The sequence below is a fragment of the Oryctolagus cuniculus genome, chromosome 4 (assembly GCF_051225735.1).
Source record: "Oryctolagus cuniculus isolate XC-2025 breed Fujian yellow rabbit chromosome 4, ASM5122573v1, whole genome shotgun sequence".
Taxonomy (NCBI): domain Eukaryota; kingdom Metazoa; phylum Chordata; class Mammalia; order Lagomorpha; family Leporidae; genus Oryctolagus; species Oryctolagus cuniculus.
In genome coordinates, this window is record NC_142870.1 from 106,599,929 (window position 1) to 106,605,974 (window position 6,046).

Consider the following 6,046-nt stretch of genomic DNA (forward strand, 5'->3'; position numbering starts at 1 on the left):
AGGGTGCAGATCAAAGAAACTGCCACATATCCCACAGTGTTCAGAATACTCCCCCACAATTAACATAACGACTTTCCTAGGTAAAAATGCCAGCAATGCTTAAGTCAAGAAATCCTGAACAAAGAGTACTCTTTGTTATCTTTTTCTTACCCTCCTTCCTTGGACTTAGAAAGCAGAAATGAGCTTGATGGCACAGCAGTAACCTTGTGACCAGGAGAAGAAAAATACCACAATGAAGGAAGAAACCTGATCCCTTGATTAAATGTTTAAGTAACTGTCTTCTCCTAACTTAACATGTGAGCTAAATACAACTGTTATTTTCTTAACCCACAATCAGGTTATCTGTTACTTCATAGCCAAATGTATTTCCAACTAATAAGTTTCTTATTCATTTATGGTCTACTTTATGTTGAGATGGGGCTAAGTCTTTCTTAAGTCAGTGCAGAATCATTTTGGTTTTGACCCATGGAAAGTCACTATCCAGTTACATTATCAACCATGAAGATTGTGAAAAGTGGGTACTCCTGGTACAGATAACTTGTGATGGGTGCTACAGGTAAGGATAAAGGAAGGAAGCAAGAGAAGAAAAGCCCACCCTGAGGAACCAACATGTTTTCTTATGCAATAGTTGGAGTGAGGGGGTGGAGTTTAGCAAGATGGATCCTTGAAGAAAAGTTAATATAAGCAAAGTGCAGAAGCCTAAAATGGTAGATAACACTGCAGTAACTAGCATGTTGTGAATTGGTTGAAAGAGTAGACTGGGGGAGAACCAGGTAGAGGGTGTTTTAAATGAAACTGAAATCTGAAACAGTTGAATGTCATTGGGCAGTTGAATGTCCCTGCACGAGGGACACAGGAAAGTCAACTGTTTTTAATTTGTGATCCATAGGCTCAGATTCATGGTTCAGAATAAATAAGTCTGGTGATGCCCTTGGATCATTCCATTTACAAAAAATCGAACCATAACTGGGAATCCTATCATTCTAGTTATAAATCAAATAAAATGGGAAATCTTCAAACTTCAAAATGTTGCAAAAGTATATGGTTAAACTGTCAGTTTCTAATCCAGTTAACAATGTTATTCATTCCAACTGTGTTTTACCTGCAAAACTTACAAATTAGTATTCAAAAGAATTCTTTTGTGTAAAAAGAATTAAGATGAACCATTACTATGCTTTACTAAAAATTGTTTAACATACAGAACTTGAGAAATGTTTATAGATGGTACCTACATCTCTAATGTCCCACCAAAAGTTGTCAATAACATTAAAATCTATGTGAATTTTTTTAAAAACATCCAAGATTTTAAATTTACAGCTATACTGTCTAGTTCTAGCTAGTAAATTATTCCATTAAAAAAAATCTCCAAACAGCTATTTCAAGGATATTTGAAAGATCTAGACCCCACCACTGGATAACCATGTGGAAATCATAAAAGGGGAACAAAACTTGAGAATCTCAGAGTTGGAAGAGACTGCAGACAGTGAGCCAGGAAAGTCATCCAACTGCAACCCCATGGAGTCCTCAGGCCTGCCAACACCTCAGGAACGGAGGGAGTTCTCAGCCTACCTTCTGGTCGCATGGATTCCACCTTCCATTTCAACACTTCAAACGCTTCTGTTTGAAAATACCTCACAACTAAATATAAGTGGCAATTTCACAAACTGAATCCCTACAGAAGACATAAAGACTGACAGAAAGCACTTTGGGGGTTCAAGGAGGGATGCAGTGCAGGGAGGGAGGGCACGCAGCACTTCTTACCCCACGCTCCAGGAACTCTGGTCTGGCCTGTTGCAAGCCTGCCTCCCTCCAGGTCTGCCCTGGGAAGCGGACTGGGAAGACTAACCTCGGGCTAGCAGGCTCTCAGAGAACAGTTACTTCGCTTACTCAAACCATGTGATTCAGAAGGCCTGAGTAACGCTTCACTTCCTCTTCCTGGTGAATCACTCAGTCACCAGCGGCGCAGCACAGGTAGGCTTAGCCCCCTTCTCTGCCAAGGGCACCGTAAACTTCGTGTGCTTGCACTTAACATTTCTATTTTAAATACATGCATGGCCCTCGCGCCTGAGCTCATTTCACAAAGCTGGTGTTCTGCTCGGTTACAATGGCTGCTGGAAATGTCGAGACATTTTACAGGATTTAAACCCTCACCGAGATACACACTCTTTTTCTCGGTTAACATTTTTATATCTATGATCCTATTAATAATTGAGCACAATTAATTTCTTGAGAAACACTTGAAGACCCTATAATTTTCATGGACAGCACGAGGATTCAATTTTTTTTTTTTTAAAAAGACCTGTGGTTTTAGAATAAAAAGGAAAGAAAATGAGTATATTAACTCCCTGTTAAAAATGCAGAGTAAAGATACAGTTAACCCTCTGAATTCATGTTTTCTAAGTCCTAAATGCATCACCATAACCCTGGAAATGGATAAATAATATAATTCTTTAGGGGAGGCCAAGTGTGCGTGATTTAGAAAAAAAAATCACAAATGAGTCAAATCCTGAACACATAATTTCCTTCACCTCTGTAACTCACTAACAATCTCCTCTGCGATAAATTATTCCCCACTGCAAATCGCAGCCTAAATAATGTTAAATTCACTGCAGGTGGTTTTACATTTCTCCTCACAAGGCATTGCACTGAGGCAAGCAGGAGTCGGAGAACTGAGCGGTTTAAATGTTTGCGCTACCTTCTCTTCCCAGGAGAGTTTATCGCCCAATAATGCATAATATATTACTTGCTCATCGCGGGCGCATCTAGGGAGTGACATCTCGACTCGAACCACGCAGATCTGAAAACCACTTCTCAGGAAACCTTCTGGGGAGCAGGAGTAACTTTCTTATCCCTGTCAAACTAAGAGGCGGAACCGACCCCCAAACCCGCTGAAGAGCCTGGGGAGGGCAGAAGCCTGCAGGCGGCTCCCGTGCGCCTCGCCGGGGGTTCAGGCAAGGGCTCGCTTCTGGAGGCGTCATTGTTCCTCCATCTGCTCGGCCCCGGGATTCGCCAGGAAACCCTCCCCGCGCTCTCGCAATCGGTTCGCTGTATCTCGGGTACCTGTCTGCTGATCTCCCGGCTCTCGGTCTCTGTGGTCCCAGGGCACAGCTCTAGGTAGAAAAACTGCAGTGACCGGGGCGCCGCTCTAAGGCTTTGGAGACCACTGCACTGGTCCGCCCGGGCTCGGGCAGCGTGCACGCCGCACACTCGCTCCCTCCGGCTCGGACGGGCTCTCCTGGCCTCTGAGCACCCACTCCGGCTCGCCTTTCCTGCCGAGTCTCCCCGCTCCGCCGCCCGGTCCTCGGCGCCCCCTGCCCGCCGGGCCTCGGGATTGAAGAGCGGTCAACCCGCTGCGGGGCGGAGCAGCCGGGAGAGCCGGGGCAGGTGGGGGAGCCGCGGGGGGTAGCGGGGAGGCGGCAGAGGGAGCCCAAAGCAAAAAGAAGACGCATCTGCTCTGCCCGCGCCCGGGAAGAAAGGAGCGGGGAGCCGGCGAGGACGCCCACAGCGAGGGGTGGGCAAAACGGGCAGTTTACAAACTGCCAGGGCGAGGGGAGCCGAGCGGAGGAGGGAGGCGGCTGGGGAGGGGGTGGGAGAAGGGAAAATAAGGGGGTGTTCCCAGCACCCCCCCTCCCCAAAGGTCGGCTCTGGAAACGCGTGCCACGGCCCACAGACGGCGGAGTTAAACAGGCACTGGCGGAGGGGCAAAGGGTGGGTTTAAGGGGAATTCGGCCGCCACACAGTTTCTGCTACACCAGCTCGGCTTCCCCTCGCTCAACTCTGGGAATCGGCCTCCAAGCAAAATGGATCGGCTGCCTGCGGAAACAGAAGCCGAATTTCCTCCGCGGTGGACACCTCCCGAGGTGTGGGTTTCTTTGCGGTGATCTTGCTTTTCTACATGAAAAAGAAGCGTTTGGGAGGTTCCGTGGACCCCACGGCTGAAAAAAAAAAACCCACCCAGTTCATCAAAGTTCATTCTGTTTTATTGTGTTTGTGTCAGAGGATAGGGTTGAGGGTTTGGCAACGAGAGGTTTAAAACAGTTCATGTAGATAGCTTTTAAAAAAATCCAATTCCTAAAACCTCTAAAAGGGAGACTGGGAAAGTCATTTATTAGGCTGGGGGTGGGGTGAGAGAGACAGAGAGAGGGAGAGAGAGAGAGAGAGAGAATTCCAACTCCAGCAGACGATTCCACCTCCAGCACGCCTCCCCCCACCCCCGTGTAACCCAGTGGAATTGGGAAAGGGTTGAGCTTACGGAGAAAGCGAGCCGGGCAGGGCTGGGGGCAGGTGGGGAAGGCGAGGGAGAGGCAGGGAGTAGGAAGTTCTCGCAATCCCCAGAGCTCGGCGGACGCTGGAAGCTCCCTTACCTTTCTCTCTAAGCCCCGTTTGCACCTGATCTGCAACCATAAATACTTCGTGGTGCTTAGTGTGCAGCCAAACGATGGCCGAATGTTAAACAATTCTTCACGCTCCCTCCCCTTTGGAACAGCCAGGCTCAGAAGAATGTTAGTCCTGTGCTCTTGATCCATCGGCTCCAAAACATCCCGCTTGGTCGCGGACCGAGACGACAACCAGGCGCTGGGACACGCGGGGACGTATCTAGATATTGTGCGGTCGATATATAAACATATATACGTTTTCTGCATGTAAATCCAGAAAGAGCACCACAGATGCCTGTGAGAGCGGGAGGAGACGGGGAAGAGCAAAACTTGGCAAGCCAAACGGATCCAAAGATTTCGTTTCCAGGAGCCACCTGCTTCAAGATGCAGAATTCCCGAGAAGATTTACAGGGAGAGATTACCAAAAAAAATTTTTTTTAATAAAATAAAATACCCCAAACACACGCTTGAAACTGGAAGACGCCCGAGAAGCGTGGAAATGGAGAGGACGAGGAGAGCTCCCGGGGCTAGAGATCCGTCTGCTAAGTGAGCAATCGCCTCCGAAAATCATGGGCGGGGAGGTGGCAGCAGACGCGTCCCCTGCTCGGGTCCCCGCCGCCGCCGCTGCCGCTGCTGCCGCTGCTACCTGTAGACACGCGCACACACGCGCACACACGCGCGCACACACGGCAACCTCCCCGCTCCCTCTCCCTGTCTCTCCGCCGCGCAGCCGGTGCAGGAGTCTGAATCCAGCCGGACCCGTCCTCCAGACCCCGTCCGTTCTGCCCCCCTCTCGGCCTCCACTCCCTCCCCAGCCTACCCCGCCCCGCCTGCTTTATTGCACAGCATCCCCTCCCCCGGGTCTCAGCCGCGATCGTGGCGGGGGTGGGTTCGGGGGCGCGGGTCCGGCGGTGCAGGCGGCGCGGTGCCTCCCCTTACAAGTTCCGCCCTCCGCCCTCCCTCCCTCCGCGGCCGCCGAGCAGCCTCCGTCTGCAGCGCCCGCAGCGCCCGCGGCGGTAGGAGGGGTGCAGGGCCCCGGGCGTCACGTGTGACGTTCGCCGAGCCCCTCGCAGGAGCGTGCGAGTGAACGGGCACGGCCGCCCCGCTGCAAGGCCTCCACGCTCCCAGTTTCTCCCGTTTGCGGGCGGCTTCGCCTTGGAGACCGTGAGCGCAGAGTTGAAGAAGGCAAGAGCCTCCCTGAGTCGCCTGCCCGCGCCCCCCGCCCCGCCACCAAACTCTGTTTCCTGGGTTTCCTCCAGCTGGAGGCAGAGCAATCCCGGAACTGAAGCGTTGGCCAGGGCCCCGTTTAGTGGGAGTGGAGGGCATGCATCACCATGCTGCCTTCGGCCTCTGCCCCCGGGACTGCGCCCACATCTTGTGCCCATGGAGAAGCGATTTTCCAAAAATTTCATCCTAGCTTATCATTATTGGCTTTTGTGACGGGCGTGACTCACTACAGTGCATTGTTTATACCTACCCACCTCCTCCCAGCGTCTCTGTGAATTTTTCTAAATGCAAGTGAGTTGGAGCACAGGGCCCTGCAGATAGAAACGTTAATTGATTGCCACGTGTGATAATCATAACCAGAAAGGAAAAATCCACAAGCACTAGACAGATGTTTCTGCTTATTGTTTGAGGGCTTGCTTCATATTTCTCCATCAGATGTAGGT

General features: G+C 50.6%; 1 protein-coding gene across 8 annotated transcripts in view; it reads right to left on the reverse strand.

Moving 5' to 3' along the window:
* NLGN1 (neuroligin 1) overlaps nt 1-5,283 on the reverse strand; it is a 948,787-nt gene extending 943,504 nt beyond the window's left edge. For 3 of the 8 annotated variants that reach the window (XM_089330922.1, XM_089330917.1, XM_089330918.1), the window contains exon 1: nt 1,762-1,920. The gene's annotated coding sequence lies outside the window, so the exon portion shown is untranslated. Of the gene's footprint in view, nt 1-1,761; nt 1,921-3,060; nt 3,329-4,364 lie in introns of those variants that run through there. The other 5 variants (XM_089330924.1, XM_089330923.1, XM_051859134.3 and 2 more) reach the window with 4 other exon arrangements.
* Nucleotides 5,284-6,046: the final 763 nt, after the last annotated feature.